At 40.7% G+C, this 24,673-nt stretch overlaps 1 protein-coding gene across 8 annotated transcripts in view; it reads left to right on the forward strand.

Annotated features, from left to right (window-relative positions):
• Window positions 1-24,673, forward strand: part of LOC128690039 (ras-related protein Rab-9A) — a 150,220-nt gene that overhangs the window by 55,214 nt on the left and 70,333 nt on the right. The gene's annotated exons all lie outside the window — the stretch shown is intronic.

Genomic DNA, 24,673 nt, shown 5'->3' on the forward strand with positions numbered 1-24,673 from the left:
TAAAATGAAGTATTAAATAATGTATGAACTTTGGGTATCTAATTTTGAAGTGTTTAGATTTAGGTACGTAATTGGAAGATATTTTTGGTAAAGTTAAGTACAGTGGTACCCCAAGTTTTGTACAGCTCCCAACTCGAACAGTTATGTAAGTGTATTATTGTAAGTGCTTTTCTAAGTGTATTTTGGGGGTCTGAAAAGGACTAATCTAATTTACATTATTCCTCGTGGGAACAAATTCGTTCGGTAATGGCACTTGAACAGCTTTCTGGAACGAATTATGGCGGAAACTCGGGGTACCACTCTATTGAGTATTTAGTTAGCGTGAGTAGGTGGTTTTTGAGAAGAGTCTTAAATTGATGTTCAGACTGGGTTACTTTAGTATTTACTGGAAATGTATTCCAAATTTGGGGTCCTTTATGTGCATTGAGTTCTTACACAGTGTGTTATGGACACGGGGTACATCAAAAAGTGATCTGTGTCTTGTGTTATGGTCATGTGTCCTGTTAAGGTTGGTGAGGAGAAGTTTGAGTGGAGGGTTTATGTTTGAGTGTAGTGTTCTATGTAGTATGTAGTAGGCACAAGAATAAGTAATGTATGGATGTTCTTTATGGTGAGTAGTTTTAGACTTTTGAATATTGGTGGAGTATGCTGTCTGGAGTGGGAATTTGTTACCATTCTGACTGCAGCCTTTTGCTGGGTTATTAGTGGTCTTAGGTGATTTAATGTTGTTGATCCCCATGCACAAATTCCATAGGTGAGATAAGGGTAGATGAGTGAATGATATAGTGCAAGGAGAGCTGATTTGTGGAACATAGTACCGTATCTTTGATAGTATGCCTACTGTCTTAGAAATTTTCTTGGAAATTTGTTGTATATGAGTCTTAAATTTGAGGCTACTGTCAAGGTGGATTCCTAGGAATTTTCCCTCTGTGAGTCTTGTGATGGGCGATCCGTTTAGCATTACGTTAAGTGGAACATTTGTGGCTCTGTTTCCAAACTGAATGAAATAGGTTTTGTCAGTATTGAGAGTAAGCTTATTTGTTATCATCCAGGTAGATATTTTCTGCAATTCAGCATTAACAGTGTTGGCCAGTATGGCTGGGTTTGGGTGAGAGAAGTCGTATGTTGTGTCATCTGCAAATAATATGGGTTTGAGTAGTCGTAATGCATTCAGCAGGTCATTGATATAAATGAGAAAGAGGAATGGGCCTAGGACACTTCCTTGGTACTCCGACTGTAATTGGTTGAGTGGAAGAGTTAGCTCCATTTATGTACACATATTAGCTTCTGTTACTAAGGTATGACTTTAGGTAGTTGAGGGAGTGCCCTCTTATACCATAGTGTGTTAATTTAATGTGCAGTAAATCGTGGTTGACTGTATCAAAAACTTTAGGTAAATCAATGAAGATACCCAGCAAGACTTCTTTCTTCTCGAGAGCAGTGTATATTAGTTCTGGCATGTGTATAATAGCATCATTTGTGCTTTTATTAGTCCTGAATCCAAACTGACAGGGGTTTAGTATGTTGTGTGAGACGAGGCAGGAATAGATCTGCCTCTGAATTAATTTTTCAAAGATTTTAGAGAGCAGAGGTAAGTTAGATATTGGTCTATAGTTATTCAACTCTGATCTCCTCTGTGGATCTGGGTGACCCTCGCTATTTTGAGAATTGATGGGAAAGTGGAGGATTCGATGGATTTGTTAAAGAGTGTTGCAATAATTGGTGACAGTACTTGAGAAGCTTTTTTTGTACATAAAATGTGGTAAGTTGTTTATATTTCCTGCCATGTTTTTAAGGGTGTTGATGATGAGCGAGACTTCTGTTGGGTGGGTTGGTTGGAGCTAGGAATAGTGTATAGTGGAACCCCGAGTTTTGAACTCATTGACCATCGAATGCTTTGAGTTTCGACCGCATTTTTAGCACCAATTTTGTCCCGAGTATCAAACATGCCCCATGTTTCGAACCGCGTACCAGACCTGTCCACCTGCCTGTGTCCCTCACGCAGGCGTCCTGTGCACTCATTTAAACATTTTACAATTAATTCATTGCTTGGTACTTGTTTAATAAGTGCGACTGTGAAATAAGCTACCATGGTGGTGGTGGTGGTGGTGGTGGTGGTGGTGGTGGATGGTGGCGGTGGTGGTGGTGGATGGTATTGGTGGATGGTGTTGGTGGTGGATGGTGTTGGGGTGGATGGTGTTGGGGTGGATGGTGGTGGTGATGGATGGTATTGGTGGATGATAGTGGTGGTGGATGGTATTGGCAGATGGTGGTGGTGGTGGATGGTACTGGTGGATGGTGGTGGTGGATGGTATTGGTGGATGGTATTGGTGGATGGTATTGGTGGATGGTGGTGGTAGATGGTGGTGGTGGTGGATGGTATTGGTGGGTGGTGGTGGTGGTGGATGGTATTGGTGGATGGTGGATGGTGTTGGGGTGGATGGTGGTGGTGATGGATGGTATTGGTGGATGGTAGTGGTGGTGGATGGTATTGGCAGATGGTGGTGGTGGTGGATGGTACTGGTGGATGGTGGTGGTGGATGGTATTGGTGGATGGTATTGGTGGATGGTGGTGGTGGATGGTGGTGGTGGTGGATGGTATTGGTGGATGATGGTGGTGGTGGTGGATGGTGCCTTCTTCAGAGATTAAGGAGTTTTGTGCAATGTGGAATAGGGTGCAGGCATTTGCTGAAAAAAATATCACCTTGAGCAAGCTGAAACAAGCCATCTCTGCAACAAGTTCAGTTACAGAACCATGTCTCATTTATGGAAATTTTAAAGAAGGGAAGTAACCCCAGATAAGGACTTGTTAACTAAAGCCTTTATAGAAAGGGATTCCCCTTCCAAACAGTAAGTGCTTCCTCACTCCTCCTCCCTATCTTCCAGATGCCATCAACAATCTTCAATAAAGGCAAGTAAAAATGTTATTTTATATGTTTATTTATCTATTACTAATTGTACTATGTATGTTTGTTGTGTGTATGTAAAACTATAATTAATCTCTATAAATTTTTTTTTTTTTGTGAATATTTTTGGGGTTCTGGAATGGATTAATTGTATTTACAGTGGAACCTCAAATTTCAAACTTAATCCGTTCCAGGAGCTAGTTATAAAGTCAAAAAGTTTGAAAGGCGAAGCAATATTTCCCATAAGAAATAATGGAAATACAATTAATCTGTTCCAGAAACCCAGAAATATTCACAAAAAAAAAATCATTTTATAGATAGTATTACATTGGTCACACTTCACAGACACGCACATGCATATACATATATACATACATTTAGGTTTTTCTCCTTTTTCTAAATAGCTCTTGTTCTTCTTTATTTCTTCTATTGTCCATGGGGAAGTGGAAAAGAATCTTTCCTCTGTGAGCCATGCGTGTCGTATGAGGCGACTAAAATGCCGGGAGCAATGGGCTAGTAACCCCTTCTCCTGTAGACATTTACTAAAAAAGAGAAGAAGAAAAACTATAAAACTGGGATGCTTGAATGTGCGTGGATGTAGTGCGGATGACAAGAAACAGATGATTGCTGATGTTATGAATGAAAAGAAGTTGGATGTCCTGGCCCTAAGCGAAACAAAGCTGAAGGGGGTAGGGGAGTTTCGGTGGGGGAAAATAAATGGGATTAAATCTGGAGTATCTGAGAGAGTTAGAGCAAAGGAAGGGGTAGCAGTAATGTTGAAGGATCAGTTATGGAAGGAGAAAAGAGAATATGAATGTGTAAGTTCAAGAATTATGTGGATTAAAGTAAAGGTTGGATGTGAAAAGTGGGTCATAATAAGTGTGTATGCACCTGGAGAAGAGAGGAATGTAGAGGAGAGAGAGAGATTTTGGGAGATGTTAAGTGAATGTATAGGAGCCTTTGAACCAAGTGAGAGAGTAATTGTGGTAGGGGATCTGAATGCTAAAGTAGGAGAAACTTTTAGAGAGGGTGTGGTAGGTAAGTTTGGGGTGCCAGGTGTAAATGATAATGAGAGCCCTTTGATTGAACTTTGTATAGAAAGGGGTTTAGTTATAGGTAATACATATTTTAAGAAAAAGAGGATAAATAAGTATACAAGATATGATGTAGGGCGAAATGACAGTAGTTTGTTGGATTATGTATTGGTAGATAAAAGACTGTTGAGTAGACTTCAGGATGTACATGTTTATAGAGGGCCACAGATATATCAGATCACTTTCTAGTTGTAGCTACACTGAGAGTAAAAGGTAGATGGGATACAAGGAGAATAGAAGCATCAGGGAAGAGAGAGGTGAAGGTTTATAAACTAAAAGAGGAGGAAGTTAGGGTAAGATATAAACAGCTATTGGAGGATAGATGGGCTAATGAGAGCATAGGCAATGGGGTCGAAGAGGTATGGGGTAGGTTTAAAAATGTAGTGTTAGAGTGTTAAGCAGAAGTTTGTGGTTACAGGAAAGTGGGTGCGGGAGGGAAGAGGAGTGATTGGTGGAATGATGATGTAAAGAGAGCAGTAAGGGAGAAAAAGGTAGCATATGAGAAGTTTTTACAAAGTAGAAGTGATGCAAGGAGGGAAGAGTATATGGAGAAAAAGAGAGAGGTTAAGAGAGTGGTGAAGCAATGTAAAAAGAGAGCAAATGAGAGAGTGGGTGAGATGTTATCAACAAATTTTGTTGAAAATAAGAAAAAGTTTTGGAGTGAGATTAACAAGTTAAGGAAGCCTAGAGAACAAATGGATTTGTCAGTTAAAAATAGAAGAGGAGAGTTATTAAATGGAGAGTTAGAGGTATTGGGAAGATGGAGGGAATATTTTGAGGAATTGTTAAATGTTGATGAAGATAGGGAAGCTGTGATTTCATGTATAGGGCAAGGAGGAATAACATCTTGTAGGAGTGAGGAAGAGCCAGTTGTGAGTGTGGGGGAAGTTCGTGAGGCAGTAGGTAAAATGAAAGGGGGTAAGGCAGCCGGGATTGATGGGATAAAGATAGAAATGTTAAAAGCAGGTGGGGATATAGTTTTGGAGTGGTTGGTGCAATTATTTAATAAATGTATGGAAGAGGGTAAGGTACCTAGGGATTGGCAGAGAGCATGCATAGTTCCTTTGTATAAAGGCAAAGGGGACAAAAGAGAGTGCAAAAATTATAGGGGGATAAGTCTGTTGAGTATACCTGGTAAAGTGTATGGTAGAGTTATTATTGAAAGAATTAAGAGTAAGACGGAGAATAGGATAACAGATGAACAAGGAGGCTTTAGGAAAGGTAGGGGGTGTGTGGACCAGGTGTTTACAGTGAAACATATAAGTGAACAGTATTTAGATAAGGCTTAAAGAGGTCTTTGTGGCATTTATGGATTTGGAAAAGGCGTATGACAGGGTGGATAGGGGGGCAATGTGGCAGATGTTGCAGGTGTATGGTGTAGGAGGTAGGTTACTGAAAGCAGTGAAGAGTTTTTACGAGGATAGTGAGGCTCAAGTTAGAGTATGTAGGAAAGAGGGAAATTATTTCCTAGTAAAAGTAGGCCTTAGACAAGGATGTGTGATGTCACCGTGGTTGTTTAATATATTTATAGATGGGGTTGTAAGAGAAGTAAATGCGAGGGTCTTGGCAAGAGGCGTGGAGTTAAAAGATAAAGAATCGCACACAAAGTGGGAGTTGTCACAGTTGCTTTTTGCTGATGACACTGTGCTCTTGGGAGATTCTGAAGAGAAGTTGCAGAGATTGGGGGATGAATTTGGTAGGGTGTGTAAAAGAAGAAAATTAAAAGTGAATACAGGAAAGAGTAAGGTTATGAGGATAACAAAAAGATTAGGTGATGAAAGATTGGATATCAGATTGGAGGGAGAGAGTATGGAGGAGGTGAATGTATTCAGATATTTGGGAGTGGATGTGTCAGCGGATGGGTCTATGAAAGATGAGGTGAATCATAGAATTGATGAGGGGAAAAGGGTGAGTGGTGCACTTAGGAGTCTGTGGAGACAAAGAACTTTGTCCTTGGAGGCAAAGAGGGGAATGTATGAGAGTATAGTTTTACCAACGCTCTTATATGGGTGTGAAGCATGGGTGATGAATGTTGCAGCGAGGAGAAGGCTGGAGGCAGTGGAGATGTCATGTCTGAGGGCAATGTGTGGTGTGAATATAATGCAGAGAATTCATAGTTTGGAAGTTAGGAGGAGGTGCGGGATTACCAAAACTGTTGTCCAGAGGGCTGAGGAAGGGTTGTTGAGGTGGTTCGGACATGTAGAGAGAATGGAGCGAAACAGAATGACTTCAAGAGTGTATCAGTCTGTAGTGGAAGGAAGGCGGGGTAGGGATCTGCCTAGGAAAGGTTGGAGGGAGGGGGTAAAGGAGGTTTTGTGTGCGAGGGGCTTGGACTTCTAGCAGGCATGTGTGAGTGTGTTTGATAGGAGTGAATGGAGACAAATGGTTTTTAATACTTGACATGCTGTTGGAGTGTGAGCAAAGTAACATTTATGAAGGGATTCAGGGAAACCGGCAGGCCGGACTTGAGTCCTGGAGATGGGAAGTACAGTGCCTGCACTCTGAAGGAGGGGTGTTAATGTTGCAGTTTAAAAACTGTAGTGTAAAGCACCCTTCTGGCAAGACAGTGATGGAGTGAATGATGGTGAAAGTTTTTCTTTTTCGGGCCACCCTGCCTTGGTGGGAATCGGCCAGTGTGATAATAAAAAAAAAATAAAAAAATATTACATTATAAGTTTTACATACACACAACAGATATAGTGTACAGTTATTAATAAATTTAAATAAACATGTAAAATAACATTTTTACTTATCTTTATTGAAGATTTGTGATGGCATCTGAAAGATAGGAAGGAGGGGAGAGGGGGTTGGGGTTAGTGTTTGGAAGGGGAATCCCCCTCCATTTATTTATTTTTTTTATTTGGACATGATACATAGTTGTACAAGGAAATATAGTGATTGGATGTACATGCCAAAAGCCCCTTGTGCAGAGCATTATGGACAGGCTAAAAATTAACTTAAGATTAACTAAGCACTGATATATTCAGTGGTAAAAATTACAGTAAACAAATTACAACATGAAGTACAAATGAGTATTTCAAATAAGAAGCATTATAGTTGTACAAATTTGTAGCATAACAATGTATAAAAGTATAACAAAATGATCAATATACTATACAAAGTCATACAATTTATTAATCCAATCAAATCGAATAAAATCAATGATTTGTAGTGCAGAAACAGGTCATATGGTCATTAGATGAGTTACTGTGCATTCAAGAGAATGGAGTTTTCTATTAGGTAATGTAATTAAAAAAACATAGTTTGATAGGGTCACAGGTTATACATTTATGAGATTCAATTATTCAGTATTTATTTAGTTGTGGGTGAGTAAGTGGTTTTTAAGAAGAGTCTTGAATTGATAAACAGACAGTGTTTCTTTTATATTCAGAGGTAATGAATTCCAGATTTTTGGGCCTTTTATGTGCATTGAGTTTTTACATAGTGTGAGATGGACACGGGGAACATCAAAGAGTGATCTGTGCCTTGTGTTATGGTCATGTGTTCTGTCGAGGCTGGTAAGGAGAAGTTTGAGGGGAGGGTTTATATCCGAGTTTAGTGTTCTATGTATATAGTAGGCACAATAATAAGTATGGATGTTTTGTGCAGTGAGTAAGTTTAGAGTTTTGAATATTGGTGTGAGTTTAGGTATCAAAGCCCCCTCTGGGGTTACTTCCCTTCTCTGTCTTTTAATGCTCCTAGGACCAGCTTGAGAGTCACTGGACCCCTATCTCACAAAATAACTGTCCACAGTCTTCTGTTTCTGGTGCCTCTTTGAGATTTCCCTAAAATGGGACATGGTTCTGTCACTGAACTTGTTGCAAAGATGGCTTGTTTCAGCTTGCTCAGGGTGGTACTTTTCCACAAATATTTGGACATCATTCCACTTGGCACAAATCCCCTTAATCTTTGAAGAAGGCACTTCATCCACTCCCTCTTCCTCCTCCTCCTCTAAAGCAAGTTCCTGAGCTGTGGTCTGATACTGTTCCAGATGAAGCTTTTCCAGCTCTTCAGTGGTTAGCTCTTCCCTGTGGTCCTCCACCAACTCTTCCACATCCTCGCCACTCACCTCCAGCCCCAGGTTGTTCCCCAGTGCCACAATAGAGTCCACAACAGGCAGAGGGTCAGAATCCCTCTTTTGGACACAGTCTGGCCACAATTGTCTCCAAGCAGAGTTCAAAGTCCTGGAAGTCACTCCCTCCCAAGCCTTACCTATAAGGCTTATGGAGCTGTAGATACTGAAGTGATTCCTCCAGAACTGTCTTAGGGTCAACTTAGTGTCTGTGGTCACTTCAAAGCACTTTTCAAACACTGCTTTTGTGTAGAGCTTTTTGAAGTTAGAAATGACCTGCTGGTTCATGGGCTGGAGGAGAGAAGTGGTGTTAGGAGGCAATAACCTCACTGTGATGAAACTGTAGTCCCTAGACAGTAGATCTACCAGGTTTGGAGGATGTGCAGGAGCATTGTCTATTAACAGGAGGCACTTGAGTGGCAAATTATTGTCTAGGAGGTATTTTCTCACACTGGGGCCAGACAGTTCATGGACCCACTCTTTGAAAATTTGCCTTGTGACCCATGCCTTATTATTTGCTTTCCACAACACACACAGTCTATTCTTGATGACATTGTTTTTCTTAAACACTCTAGGATTTTCTGAATGATACTCAAGTAAAGGCTTCACTTTAAAATCTCCACTAGCATTAGCACAGAATAAAAGAGTTAGCCTGTCTTTCATAGGCTTGTGTCCTGGGAGTGCCTTTTCCTCCTGAGTAATATAGGCCCTCTTTGGCATTTTCTTCCAAAACAGGGCTGTTTCGTCACAATTGAACACTTGTTGGGGTTTGAACTTTTCAGTGTCTACGCAAACCTTAACCCTTTCAGGGTCCGTGCCGTAGATCTATGGCTATATGTTGAGGGTCCAAACCGTAGATCTATGCCAAAATTCTAGCAGCATCAAATTTAGCACGAGAAGGCTGGTAGGCCTACATCTCAGAGAACAGGTCTGCATGGTGTGTGCGCACCGTAAACAAAAATTCTAGGCACCTGCATGGCATTGTGGGAATGCCACCTCAGTTACCTTTGTTCACCATGCCTCGACACAAGGCAGCTCTCACTCTAAGGCGAATTGGGTCTCTCCTCTTCGTAACTGATAGTTCTGACTGATGGAAGTGGAAATGAAGAGGAATTCTATGGCTTTGATCGATTAGTAACCGAAAGCAGTGACCAGGATATCAAAAATAGTGCAGAAAATCCGGATGATCCTCAACCTTCTACCTCTGGTGTGGGCACGTCTCAGTCACGTTCAGTTGTACCTCGTTGCAAGAGAAAACTAATATTTTCATGTGGCCAGGCTTCAGACTTCAGTAATGATGACGTAAGTGATGTGGACTGTGATTTTATTGCTCTTGATGATCATTCAAGTAGTGATAGTGAGGAATCATATTCACCAGTGAAGCGTAGGTATGTACACCGCCGCATGTGCTCGGGTAGTGTTCCCTATGCAGTGCCCAGAGGATGGAGTACATCCTGGAGTACATCCCAGAGTACATCCCGTGGCCCTACACCAGGAATAGACAGTGAAAGTGAGGATGATATGGCTACACTTGGCATGGATAGACCACAGGCATCAGTAGGTGGTGGTATTGGTGGTGATAGTGGTGGTGGTGATGCTAGTGCCACGGCTATGCATGACTCACCAACCCAGGCTGGGACCCATGCCACTGACTCCTCAGCTCAAGGACAAAGTGGAGCATCATCCAGCACCCCACCCCACCACAACTACAACTACAACCACAACCAGCTTATGATATCCAGTATCCACCAGTAAACCACATTTGGGATTGGCAGCAAAATCCCAAGTTTGTTCCCAAGCTCCACCAGTTTGATGACTCTCAAAGTGGAATCCTACCAACTTGTTCCCTTGGGAACACTGCAAATGAACTGGAATTCTTTGAACTATTCTTTGACCAGCCCTTGATGGAAACTATTGTCAGGGAGAGTAACAAGTATTTTGAGTACACCATGGCAAATACGATCATATCACCACAGTCAAGACTACACCAGTGGCTGAAATGTATTTGCTTTTTGCAACAATAATGCTTATGCCTCATGTCTATAAGCATAATATAAAATCATGCTGGTCCACAGATCGGCTAATTTGTACTCCGGCCTTCAGTGAAATCTTCCCAGTGAACAGGTTTATCTTATGTTGCACTTCTCTGACAAAACCAGGCCTGACAGAAGTGACAGGTTATACAAGATTAGAAATGTTTTTATGTATCTGAAACAAAAGTTCAACATGTACTTTTATCCATTCAAGAATCTTGTAATTGATGAGTTTTTGATTTTGTTCAAAGGTAGACTGTCGTTCAAGCAGTATATACCGAGCAAGAGGAAATACTTTGGTGTAAAACTGTTTGCACTCTGTGGCTATGACAGTGGCCTGGTATTGGATATTATTGTATACACATAAAGTAAAACATTGAAAGATACCAGGATGTTATTGGGTATCTCAGGTGACGTAGTGAGAAGCATGATGGCACCTTATCTTGGTAAGGGGCATACATTATATACTGATAAATGGTACACAAGCCCTTTACTCAGTGATTTCTTGTGAGTGAACATGACAGATGTGTGTGGCACAGTGCGTTCTAATCGTAACATATGCCCAGGTTCAACGCAGGCACTCGTGCTGGTGAGGTGCAGGTGTTTAAGATAAGATAAGATAAGATAAGATTTCGTTCGGATTTTTAACCCCGGAGGGTTAGCCACCCAGGATAACCCAAGAAAGTCAGTGCGTCATCGAGGACTGTCTAACTTATTTCCATTGGGGTCCTTAATCTTGTCCCCCAGGATGCGACCCACACCAGTCGACTAACACCCAGGTACCTATTTGCTGCTAGGTGAACAGGACATGTGTAAGGAAACGTGTCGAAATGTTTCCACCCGCCGGGAATTGAACCCGGGCCCTCCGTGTGTGAAGCGGGAGCTTTAGCCACCAGACCACCGGGCCTGCCAATGACATCATGGCATTACAGTGGCATGACAAAAGAGATGTCACCGTGTTGACAACCATTCACCCTAACAAAATGCAAGACAGTGGCAAAGTTGATAGAGTGACTAATGAACATATTTGAAAACCAGTGACAGTGATTGATTATACACAAAACATGTGTTTGGTTGACAAATGTGACATGCAGATAGGTTTTGTTGACTGTGTTCGTAAGAGTTACAAGTGGTACATGAAACTTTTCTTCTATCTCATGGACATTTCAATGCTCAGTGCATATAGTATGTACCAAATGAAGACTGGGAACAGACCACCGTTTGGTGAATTTTGTTTGTCTGTTGTCAAACAACTCATAATGAAGTACCAGGTAACAACACCTGCTGTACAAAACCGTCCTCGAACTCCTCAGGAAATACCCAACCGTTTGAGGAGGGAAGGTGATCATTTCATAATACAGCTTCCTGCAACTAAGAAGAAATTTGCTCAGAAGAGATGTGTTGTCTATGCACAAACAAAACGGCGGCAACAAAGACACAAAGACACTCGGTTTATGTGTGAGGAATGTAAGGTACCTCTGTGCATGGTACCTTGTTTCAAGGACTTCCACAGGCTGCAGCAGTTCTAGAAACATGTCTAGTGACTGTACATATGTAAATATATAATAGAACATTAGTATTATACAACATTTGTGAAAGTTTATTGTAGTAAACAATAGTGGTAAACAATATTATAATAATAACTTTAGTGCAGTTATTGTGTTCAGTACAGTGAGTGTATATATATTATATACAGTATTGGTCTCACAGGCCACAAATGTTACTAGAAAAAGAAAAAATAGAAAAAACAAAAAGGCATAAAAAACGTAAAATAAAGAAATGCGATTTTGCGGAAATCGCTGATGTTGCTGCCAGCTGGTCATTTTGGGTCAACTTCTCGCCTCTATATCTCGGTAAGTACTGATTAGAAATTTTTTTTTCTTTTGCTTTATTACCTTTACAAAAATATTATCCTTAATTCTGTAATTTTTTTTTTTTCTTGGACACTGGGGCACCCCTTCAGATTTTGCCTTTGGACCCTGAAAGGGTTAAACTCCTGTACAAACTTCTCAGCTGCCCCTTTGTCTGAACTGGCTGCCTCACCATGCCTTACAACATTGTGTATGCCACTGCACTTCTTAAATCTGTCAAACCAGCCTCTGCTGGCCTTAAATTCACTATTAGCACTGGTTCCAGGAGTTTTCTGTACCAGATCAGCATGCAACTTCCTTGCCTTTCATAAATAATCGTCCTTGAAACACTATCACCTGCCATCTCTTTATCCTTGATCCACACCAGCAACAACTTCTCAACCTGATCGATTGTCTGTGGTTTTTTTTTTTGGTTAGCATATTAACACCTTTTGCAACATCAGCTTCCTTGATTTGTTCTTTCTTTGCCAGGATAGAAGCAATAGTCAACTTGTTTTTCCCATACATCCTGGCAAGCTCAACAAGTCGCAAACCACTCTCATACTTCTGTATTATTTCCTTCTTCACATCTATGGTGTTTTTCACTTTCTTTACCACAGGGGTACTACTAGCAAGTTTCTTTGGGCCCATGGTAGCTTATTTCACAGTCCCACAAGCACGAAACACAATGAATTAATCGTAAAATGTTTGAATGAAAGTGCAGGTTAGTGTTCACTCAAGCATCAACAAAGTCGGACTGGCTCATGGTACCTGCGTGGAGACGGGGACAGAGCGGGCTGGCGGACAGGTCCGGTACCCAGAGGTTCGAAAGAAGGGGCGAGTTCAATAATAGGGACAGAGTTAGTTTGAAAAAAACAGTTGAAAGGCGAAGAGTTCGATAAGCAATACGTTCGAAATTTGAGGTTCCACACTACGTTATTTCTTATTGGAAATATTACTTTGAGTTTCGAACGTTTCGACTTTAGAACTAGCTCCTGGAACAGATTAAGTTCGAAACTCGGGGTACCACTGTATTCGGGTAGGTGCCTGTGAGGTAGTCTGATGGACGGGCAGTTGAGCTTGGGATTTTGCTCACTAGATTCTCTCCTATGGTGGAGAAGAAAACGTTGAGTCTGTTTGCTGTTTCAGTTGGTGGGAGTAGGGGGTTCATCTGATTTTGTTAATTTGAGTGTTTTGTTTTTGGATATCTTTTTAGTTCCTAGAATTTCGGATAGGGTTTTCCAGGTCTTTTTCATATCACCTTTTATGTTATGTAATCTGTTCTCATAATAAGATTTTTTCGACCTTCTTACCAGGCTGGTAAGGATTGATGAGTAACGTTTAACCCTTTCAGGGTTTCCGACGTACTAGTATGGCTTATGCACCAGGGTTATTAACGTAATACATGTAGTAAGCATAAATTCTAGCGCCTTCAAATCTAGCGAGAGAAAGCTGGTAGGCCTACATATGGAAGAATGGGTCTATGTGGTCAGTGTGTGCAGTATAAAAAAATCCTGCAGCACACAGTGCATAATGAGAAAAAAAAAAACTTTGTGTTTTTGGTTTAAAACAGAGGCTTTGCACTGTATTTTCGTATGGTATTTATTGTTGTATTCTAGTTTTCCTGGTCTCATTCTATAGAATGGAAGACATATTACAGAAATTGAGATGATTTTTGACTGATTTTACAATGAAAAGTACCTTGAAATTGAGCTCAAAGTAGCAGAAATGTTTGATTTTTACCAAAGTTCAAAAGTAAACAAATCATGCTAAGTGCCCAATACATGTCAACTGGTGAGTCTAATATTCTTTCACAAGTGGGCCGATATTATTTATACCATTTTTTACACTAATGCAGTACTCTGCATAACAGTAAATCTTCTATTTTTTGTGAGAATAAAAATTCAAAGTGGAAAGCAAAAGAATGTAAGAGGGGCGTTGGGACATGACTAATGAACAGAGGAAATGTCATTTTAGTGCCAGGAATATCTTTCTTGTTTATTCAGGACCCTATTTGGAAATTGGCATCTTTGGAAATTTGTGTGAAATTGGCAAAATTGCTAAATTCTGACCACTGTATTGGATAGTTGAAATTGGTAAATGAGTGGTTTCTTGCACTCATTCGATAGAAAAAATGGAGTTCTAGCGAAATATTCATGATTTTTGGCGACTAGTTCATTGGAATTGGTCGAAAATAGGGCTCAAAGTGGGCAAAATCGCCAATGTGTAAATATCGTCGAGACCGCTAATTTCGCGTGAGCATAATTCCGTAAGTTTTCCATAAAATTTCATACTTTTGGTGTCATTATGATCGGGAAAAGATTATCTATCTTTTCATAAGAATTTTTTTTTTTTTTTTTTTTTTTTTTTTTTTTTTTTTTTTTTTTTTTTTTTTTTTTTTTTTTTTTTTTAATTTGGGCAACCCTGAGAACAAGTCTCTGAGAGGGCCTGTCGACCCTGAAAGGGTTAAGAAACTGTTGAAAACTACGTTGTTTATAAAAAAAATTCATTACTAAAGATGCATAAGTGTTGCACATGTCTTAATCAACTCCTCATGAATGACCACCTCTCCCTCTCATTAATTGTCAAGTCATGATAGGGCTAAAAGACCCTTCTCAGCAAATGCACTAAGTAATGTCACTTTATGAGAAGGTTGACTGTACCACATTTTTAATAATGAAAAAACAATTCTGAACTTGGTTTGATGAACTACAATGGCCTCCATCCCCCCAATGCCAACTGCTTTGTCTCTAGTGTTTTGTATGGAGTCTGGATTATTGTGACAGTTGCAGTTTATTGTAGGAAATGCAAAGAAAGAAGGAGCTAAATTGAACCTAAAGTGGTATGGAAGCCCAAAGCTTATGATTTATTGGTAAAACTGATGAGCAGTAATTCCTGAAGTAATTAATCAAACTAAGCACAGTTTGCCCTCAAAATTTATAGGGAGTTACATTCCTAGAGGCCCTGTAACTGAATCTGTAATAATACAAAATTATATTTACATAATAAACTTTATTTTAAATTTGGGCATATTTTGTGATTTTCAGAGGCTCTTCTTTCTTTAAATATTTCTCTGTTTTAGCCAGAAAAAAAGCCAGAAAAAAGTGATTCAAGTTGGGGACAGCCATTAATTTTTTTACTGAAATCCTGTGACTAGTTTTCAATTTAGAAGTCATGCATTCAAGCTTTCCCCAAAATTGGGCATTGTAAATAATTGGATTTATTCACTGGTTGCCCATTAATAAAAGTGTTGAATAAGAACCCTGCAAATTTTTAGGGGTCAACTGCAAAGAATTTTTCTTTTCATTCTTTAATTTGTATGGGTTTCCTAAGCTTTATGGAGTTTTGTTACATGTTAATTTACTCTTAAAGTGCCCCATTTCTATTACTGTTAATTCCATATGTGTAATGTACATTCACTCTGTGTGACTGATATAGTTTCAGAAACATATAGAAGGTTTTTATTATGCAGAGGTTGAATAATTGTTGTTGCCTGATTAAACTTGGTACAGCTACCATAGGCCAGGAACACATTTGCTGCTTAAAGCTGGGGATACCTGTACATTACCATACCATATTACATACATTTACAGTGAGATCTCCCTGATGGATAAATACACTACAAGGTGTCCCGTGGCTTGATTGCTAGTGCACTCGGCTCACACATTGAGGTCTGAGGTTCGAATCTCTTCTGGAACAGCTGGCAAACATTAGGGACATGTTTCCATTAGACACCTGCTGTCCCTGTCCCTGTTCACCCATCAGTTCAAAATGGGTACCTGGGTGTTAGTCGACTAATGTGGGTCGCATCCTGGGACAAAATTTACCTAATTTGCCCGAAATGCTCAGCATAACAAGCGGCTTTCTATGGTATGTCTATAGTATGTCATTGATGTCAACTAGGCCTGTATACCATGTACATGCACTTGTAGTAAATAAAGATCTCTCTCTTTCAACACACCAGCCATATTCCACTGAAGCAGGGTGGCCCAGAAAAGAAAAGCTAAAGTTTCTCTTTTTAACTTTAGTAATACAGTGGACCCCCGGTTAACGATATTTTTTCACTCCAGAAGTATGTTCAGGTGCCAGTACTGACCGAATTTGTTCCCATAAGAAATATTGTGAAGTAGATTAGTCCATTTCAGACCCCCAAACATACACATACAAACGCACTTACATAAATACACTTACATAATTGGTCACATTCGGAGGTAATCGTTATGCGGGGGTCCACTGTATATACAAGAGAAGTGGTTACTAGCCTCTTGCTCCCGGCATTTTAGTCGCCTCTTACAACACGCATGGCTAATGGAGGAAGAATTCTGTTCCACTTCCCCATGGAGGTAAGAGGAAATAAACAAGGACAAGAACTAGTAAGAAAAATAGAAGAAAACCCAGAGAGGTGTGTATTTATATGCTAGTACATGCATGTGTAGTGTGACCTAAGTGTAAGTAGAAGTAGCAAGACATACCTGAAGCCTTGCATGTTTATGAGACAAAAAATACACCAGCAATTCTACCATCATGTAAAACAAATATAGTGGTACCTCGAGTTATGAATTTAATTCGTTCCAGAAGGCTGTTCGAGTGCCGATACCGAACGAATTTGTTCCCATAAGGAATAATGAAAATTAGAGTAGTCCGTTTTAGACCCCCAAAAAAACACTTACAAAAATACACTTATATAATTGTTCGAGTTGGGAGCTGTTTGAATCTCGAGGTACCACTGTATAGGCTTCCGTTTTTACACTCACTTGGTAGGATGGTAGTACCCCCCTGATTGGTTGCTGTCTACCAACCTGCTACCTATAAGTAAATAAAGATACAGTGGACCCCTGCATAATGATATTAATCCGTTCCTGAGAGCTCATTGTTATGCGAAATTATCATTATGAGAATGACTTTTCCCCATAAGAAATAATGGAAATCAAATTAATCCGTGCAAGACACCCCAAAGTATGAAAAAAAAAAATTTTACCACATGAAATATTAATTTTAATACACACAAACTGAAAAAGACATGCATAGTTACATGACACTTACCTTTATTGAAGATCTGGTGATGAGTGATGGGATGGGAGGAGGAGAGAGTCTTAGTGTTTAGAAGGGGAATCCCCTTCCATTAAGACTTGAGGTGTCAAGTCCTTTTCCGGGGTTATTTCCCTTCTTCTTTTAATGCCACTAAGACCAGCTTCAGAGTCACTGGACTTCTGTCGCACAACATATCTGTCCATAGAGGCCTGTACCTCCCGTTCCTTTATGACTTTCCTAAAGTGGTTCACAACATTGTCAGTGTAATAGTCACCAGCACGGCTTGCAATAGCTGTGTTAGGGTGATTTTCATCAAAAAAGGTTTGCACTTTAAGCCACATTGCACATATTTCCTTAATCTTTGAAGTAGGCAACTTCTTCAATTTCTCTCTCCCCTCCTCCGAAGCAGTTTCCTCAGGTGTGGCCTCATGCTGATGAAGATAATCTAGCAGCTCATCAGTGGTTAGTTCTTCATTGTCCTCCTCCACCAACTCTTCCACATCATCCCCACTAACCTCCAACCCCAAGGACTTTCCCAATGCCACAATGGATTCCTCAACTGGCATAGGCTTCCCAGGGTTAGCCTCAAACCCTTCAAAATCCCTTTGGTCTACACATTGTGGCCACAGTTTTTTCCAAGCAGAGTTCAAGGTCCTCTTAGTCACTCCCTCCCAAGCCTTACCTATAAGGTTTACACAATTGAGGATATTAAAGTGATCTCTCCAAAACTCTCTTAGAGTCAATTGAGTTTCTGAGGTCACTACAAAGCACCTTTCAAACAGAGCTTTTGTGTACAGTTTTTTGAAGTTTGCAATAACCTGCTGGTCCATGGGCTGCAGGAGATGAGTGGTATTAGGAGGCAAAAACTTCACCTTAATGAAGCTCATGTCCCCACAAAGTTGCTCTGTCACGTCTGTAGGATGACCAGGGGCATTATCTAACACCAGGAGGCACTTAAGGTCTAATTTCTCTTCAGTTAGGTAATTTTTCACATTGGGGGCAAATGCTTGGTGTAACCAGTCATAGAAAAAGTCCCTAGTGACCCATGCCTTACTGTTTGCCCTCCACAGCACACACAAATTAGCCTTGAGGATATTCTTTTGCCTGAATGCTCTGGGAGTTTCAGAATGATACACTAATAAAGGCTTCACTTTGCAATCACCACTAGCATTGGAACACATCAACAGAGTAAGCCTGTCTTTCATAGGCTTATGTCCTGGGAGTGCCTTTTCCTCCTGAGTAATGTAGGTCCTGCTTGGCATTTTCTTCCAAAACAGGCCTGTTTCATCACAATTAAACACTTGTTCAGGTTTCAGTCCTTCACTGTCTATGTACTCCTTGAATTCCTGCACATATTTTTCAGCTGCTTTGTGGTCCTAACTGGCAGCCTCACCATTTCTTATCACACTATGTATGCCACTACGCTTCTTAAATCTCTCAAACCAACCTTTGCTGGCCTTAAATTCACTCACATCATCACTAGTTGCAGGCATTTTTTTAATTAAATCCTCATGCAACTTCCTAGCCTTTTCACTTATGATCACTTGAGAGATGCTATCTCCTGCCATCTGTTTTTCATTTATCCACACCAATAAGAGTCTCTCAACATCTTCTATCACTTGTGATCTCTGTTTCAAATACACAGTTGAACCTTTGGCAAGAACAGCTTCCTTGATTGCCGTTTTCTTGGACACAATAGTAGCGATGGTTGATTGGGGTTTACTATACAACCTGGCCAGCTCGGAGACACGCACTCCACTTTCATACTTAGCAATGATCTCTTTCTTCATCTCTATAGTAATTCTCACCCTTATTCCTGTAGGGTTGGCACTAGAAGCTTTCTTGGGGCCCATGGTCACTTATTTTGCAGATAAAATCACCAAAAACACTGTAATAATACGAAATGTTCTGATTGTATGCTTGGATGTTACCGCGGAGGCTGGCTGGTAAACAATGCCACCGGCGGAACATGCGAGGCTGGCTCAGGCCGCACATTAGACGCGTCTCGGACAAATAGCGCAGAGCGGGTTTTTTAGCGGTATGCAAGACAAAATCTTAGCGATAAAATGTATCGGTATGTGGATTTAACGTTATGTGATGCCAACGGTATGCGGGGGTCCACTGTATTATTATTATATTTTGTTTGGTTGTTGTTGTTGCTGTTGTTGTTGTTGTTGTTGTTGTTGTTGTTGTTGTTGTTGTTGTTCTTCTTCTTCTTCTTCTTCTTCTTCTTCTTCTTCTTCTTCTTCTTCTTCTTCTTCTTCTTCTTCTTCTTCTTCTTCTTCTTCTTCTTCTTCTTCTTCTTCTTCTTCTTCTTCTTCTTCTTCTTCTTCTTCTTCTTCTTCTTCTTCTTCTTCTTCTTCTTCTTCTTCTTCTTCTTCTTCTTCTTCTTCTTACGCATGTCCAAGGAAATAGTAACCTTACCCCATGAGCTGTCCATGATGTACTAATGTCATGGCAGTCAGAGTCCATGCCATACTAGTAGTATGCATAATTCATTGTACCCTCAAATTTGCTGTGAGTGGTAAATTTGGCATAGACATGAAACATTGGGTGTGTGCATTTCTTTTTTTAAATCCCATCACACAGTGCATGAGTTAAAATAATGATTTGGATTGTATTTTTAACATGGCTTTCGTCATTTTATTGGCTGCTGTTTCTTGGTGGCAATAGATAGACTGAAAGACATACTACTGAGAGTTTGGCCAGTTTAAGACCAGAAGTTGCCTGAAATACGTGTCAAAATAGCAGAAACAATCAATTTACACAGTTTTGCTGAGGAAGGGTAGGGGCTCTCCCTAAACCACCCTTTACCCCCCAGGTCTGTTTTATGGGTTTTACCAAGTTTGCTTCAATTGTTGGGACAGCCTACACTATGAGCAAGCAGTCTTGGTTATAGTTTATTAGCTAAGAAAACATCAGTATTTTTGTGTCATAGTGGATTCAAATTGGAGAGTAAATGTTATGTAGGAAAGGTCGGGGAAGGGGAGAGTTGCTTAACCCTTTCAGGGTCCGTCCCGTAGATCTACGGCTGGTCGGTGAGTGTCCAAACCGTAGATCTATGCCAAAATTCTAGCGCCGTCCAATTTAGCGCGAAAGCGCTCATAGGCCTACATATGAGAGAACGGGTCTGCGCCGTGGGTGTGCGCCATAAACAAAAAATCTAGGCGCCTGCATAGCATTGTGGGAACGCCGGCTCAGTCACCCTTGTTCACCATGTCTCGTCGCAAGTCAGCTCTCACTCCCCGGAAAATTGGGACTCTCCTCTTCCTGTCTGATAGTTCTGACACTGATGGAAGTGGAAATGAAGACGAATTCTACGGCTTTGATAAGTTAGTGACCAAAAATAATGACCAGAATATCGATAATAGTGCAGAAAACCCCGACGATCCTCGACCTTCTACCTCTGGTGTGGGCACTCGTGACTCACGGTCGGGTGTTCCTAAACGTAAGAGAAAACTAATATTTTCCCGTGGCCTGGCCTCTGACTTCAGTAATGACGATGATTCTGACGTGGATTGTGATTTTATTGCGCTCGACGATCGTTCGAGTAGTGATAGTGAGGAAACATATTCACCAGTGAAGCGTCGGTATGTTTGCCGCCGCATGCGCTCGGGTAGTGTACCCTATGCTGTGCCCAGGGGACGGAGTACATCCCGTAGTACATCCCGGAGTACATCCCGTGGCCCTACACCCGTTTTAGGTAGTGATAGTGAGGATGATGTGGCTACACTTGGCATGGATGGGCCACAGACATCAGTGGATGGTGTTAGTGGGGCTGGTGGTGGTAGTGGCACCGCCATGCGTGACTCGCTGTGCCACGCGGGAACCCACGCTGCTGACTCGTCAGTTCAAGGACAAAGCGGAGCGTCACCCACCAGCCCGCCACAACCACCCGTACAACCAGCCTATGATGTCCAGTATCCACCAGCAAACCGTATCTGGGATTGGCAGCAAAATCCCAATTTTGTTCCCAGCCCTCACCACTTTGATGACTCGCAAAGTGGAATTCTACCTACCTGTCCCCTTGGAACCACGGCCAATGAACTGGAATTCTTTGAATTATTCTTTGACCAGCCATTGATGGAAACTATTGTCAGGGAAAGTAATAAGTATTTTCAGTACACCATGGCAAATACGATCTTATCACCACAGTCAAGACTACACAGGTGGAAAGAGACGACTGTTGCAGAAATGTATTTGCTTTTTGCAACAATAATGCTTATGCCTCACATCTATAAGCATAATATAAAAGCATACTGGTCCACAGATTGGCTAATTTGTACCCCATCCTTCAGTGAAATAATACCAGTGAACAGGTTTATCTTACTGTTACGTATGTTGCACTTCTCTGACAAAACCAGGCCTGACAGAAGTGACAGGTTATACAAGATTAGAAATGTTTTCATGTATCTCAAACAAAAGTTCAGGATATACTTTTATCCATTCAAGAATCTTGTAATTGACGAGTCTTTGATTTTGTTCAAAGGTAGACTGTCATTCAAGCAGTATATACCGAGCAAGAGGAACCGCTTTGGTATAAAATTGTTTGTACTCTGTGATTGTGACAGTGGCCTGGTGTTGGATATTGTTGTATACACGGGTAGTAAAACATTGAAAGATACCAAGATGTTATTGGGTATATCAGGTGACGTAGTGAGAAACATGATGGCACCTTATCTTGGTAAGGGCCATACATTATATACCGATAACTGGTACACAAGCCCATTACTCAGTGATTTCATGCGAGTGAACAAGACAGATGTGTGTGGCACAGTGCGTTCTAATCGTAAACATATGCCCAGGCTCAACGCAGGTGTTCGTGGTGATGACGTGCAGGTGTTTACTGCCAATGACATCATGGCATTATGGTGGCATGACAAACGAGATGTCACATTGTTGACAACCATTCACCGTAATGAAATGCAAGACAGTGGCAAAGTTGATCGAGTGACTAATGAACGTATTCGAAAACCAGTGACAGTGATTGATTATACACAAAACATGCGCTTGGTTGACAAGTGTGACATGCAGATTGGTTTTGTTGACTGTGTTCGTAAGAGTTACAAGTGGTACATGAAACTTTTCTTCCATCTCATGGACATTTCAATGCTGAATGCATATAATATGTACCAAATAAAGACTGGTAACAGACCACCGTATGGTGAATTTTGTTTGTCTGTTGTCAGACAACTCATAATGAAGTACCAGGTAACAACACCTGCAATACAACATGGTCCTCGAATTCATCACAATATACCCAAGCGTTTGAGAAGAGAAGGTGATCATTTCATAATACAGCTTCCTTCAACTCAAAAGAAATTTGCTCAGAAGAGATGCATTGTCTGTGCACAAACAAAACGACGGCAACAAAGACGCAAAGACACTCGGTTTATGTGTGAGGAATGTAAGGTGCCTCTGTGCATGGTGCCTTGTTTCAAGGAGTTCCACAAGCTCCAGCAGTTCTAAAACCATGTCCAGTGATTGTAAATATGTAAATATATGATAGAACATTAGTATTATACAATATTTGTGCATGTTTATTGTAATAAACAACAGTGGTAAACAATAATATGATAATAACTTTAGTGCGGTTATTGTGTTCAATACAGTGAGTTTATATATATAAATTATATACAGTATTGGTCTCTCAGGCCCCAAATGTTAGTAGGAATAGAAAAAAATTGGAAAAGAAAAGAAAAAACAACTAAAACAACAAAATAATATAATACGCGTATGTGGAATTCGTCGATGTTGCCGCCACCACATCATTTTCTACAAACTTCTTGGCACTGTATCTCGGTAAGTACTGATCAGATTCTATTTTTTTTGTTTTATTACCTTCACAAAAATATGCTCTTTAATTCTGTAAGAAAAAATAATTTTTTTTTTTTCAAAATTTCTTGGACACTGGTGCGTGACTTCAGATTTTGGCCTTGGACCCTGAAAGGGTTAAACCTTTAAACTGTCCAAATGTAGATTTATGTTTGTACCACTAGCACTCCAAATGTAGATCTATGTTTTATTTTATCTGCTTTCAAATGTAAAACAAGACGTAGAACTATGTTCGGAGCGCTACGCGAGTAAACGTAGATCTATGTTGGGACAGTTGAAGGGTTAATAACTGGAATGTCTATAGTATTTGTTGTACTCTGTTTATAAATGGGAATTTAAGTATTTCTGGTGGTTGAATGGGTAGGTTCTTGTGATCAGTGAATAGTACAGAACTGGGTCAGTTTGATTATTGTAATAGGCTGTAAATAGGCCTCAGAGGCAAAAATTGCTGTTACATAAAGTGCTCCCCTGCCTCCAAAATTGCACCTCTAATTTCATAAGTATTTCATCAAATTTGACATTTTTGATGTCATTACCTTTAGAAAAAGATTCTCTACCATTCTAGAGTTTTTTTTTTTTTTTAACTTTGAACTCAGAAGGGGCTTTTAGTTTAGGGGGTGTTGACAATTTACAGGTTAATTATTTATTTTATTATCACACCGGCCGATTCCCACCAAGGCAGGGTGGCCCGAAAAAGAAAAACTTTCACCATCATTCACTCCATCACTGTCTTGCCAGAAGGGTGCTTTACACTACAGTTTTTAAACTGCAACATTAACACCCCTCCTTCAGAGTGCAGGCACTGTACTTCCCATCTCCAGGACTCAAGTCCGGCCTGCCGGTTTCCCTGAATCCCTTCATAAATGTTACTTTGCTCACACTCCAACAGCACGTCAAGTATTAAAAACCATTTGTCTCCATTCACTCCTATCAAACACGCTCACGCATGCCTGCTGGAAGTCCAAGCCCCTCGCACACAAAACCTCCTTTACCCCCTCCCTCCAACCCTTCCTAGGCCGACCCCTACCCCGCCTTCCTTCCACTACAGACTGATACACTCTTGAAGTCATTCTGTTTCGCTCCATTCTCTCTACATGTCCGAACCACCTCAACAACCCTTCCTCAGCCCTCTGGACAACAGTTTTGGTAATCCCGCACCTCCTCCTAACTTCCAAACTACGAATTCTCTGCATTATATTCACACCACACATTGCCCTCAGACATGACATCTCCACTGCCTCCAGCCTTCTCCTCGCTGCAACATTCATCACCCACGCTTCACACCCATATAAGAGCGTTGGTAAAACTATACTCTCATACATTCCCCTCTTTGCCTCCAAGGACAAAGTTCTTTGTCTCCACAGACTCCTAAGTGCACCACTCACTCTTTTTCCCTCATCAATTCTATGATTCACCTCATCTTTCATAGACCCATCCGCTGACACGTCCACTCCCAAATATCTGAATACGTTCACCTCCTCCATACTCTCTCCCTCCAATCTGATATTCAATCTTTCATCACCTAATCTTTTTGTTATCCTCATAACCTTACTCTTTCCTGTATTCACCTTTAATTTTCTTCTTTTGCACACCCTACCAAATTCATCCACCAATCTCTGCAACTTCTCTTCAGAATCTCCCAAGAGCACAGTGTCATCAGCAAAGAGCAGCTGTGACAACTCCCACTTTGTGTGTGATTCTTTATCTTTTAACTCCACGCCTCTTGCCAAGACCCTCGCATTTACTTCTCTTACAACCCCATCTATAAATATATTAAACAACCACGGTGACATCACACATCCTTGTCTAAGGCCTACTTTTACTGGGAAAAAATTTCCCTCTTTCCTACATA

This window comes from Cherax quadricarinatus, chromosome 25, assembly GCF_038502225.1.
Source record: "Cherax quadricarinatus isolate ZL_2023a chromosome 25, ASM3850222v1, whole genome shotgun sequence".
NCBI lineage: Eukaryota > Metazoa > Arthropoda > Malacostraca > Decapoda > Parastacidae > Cherax > Cherax quadricarinatus.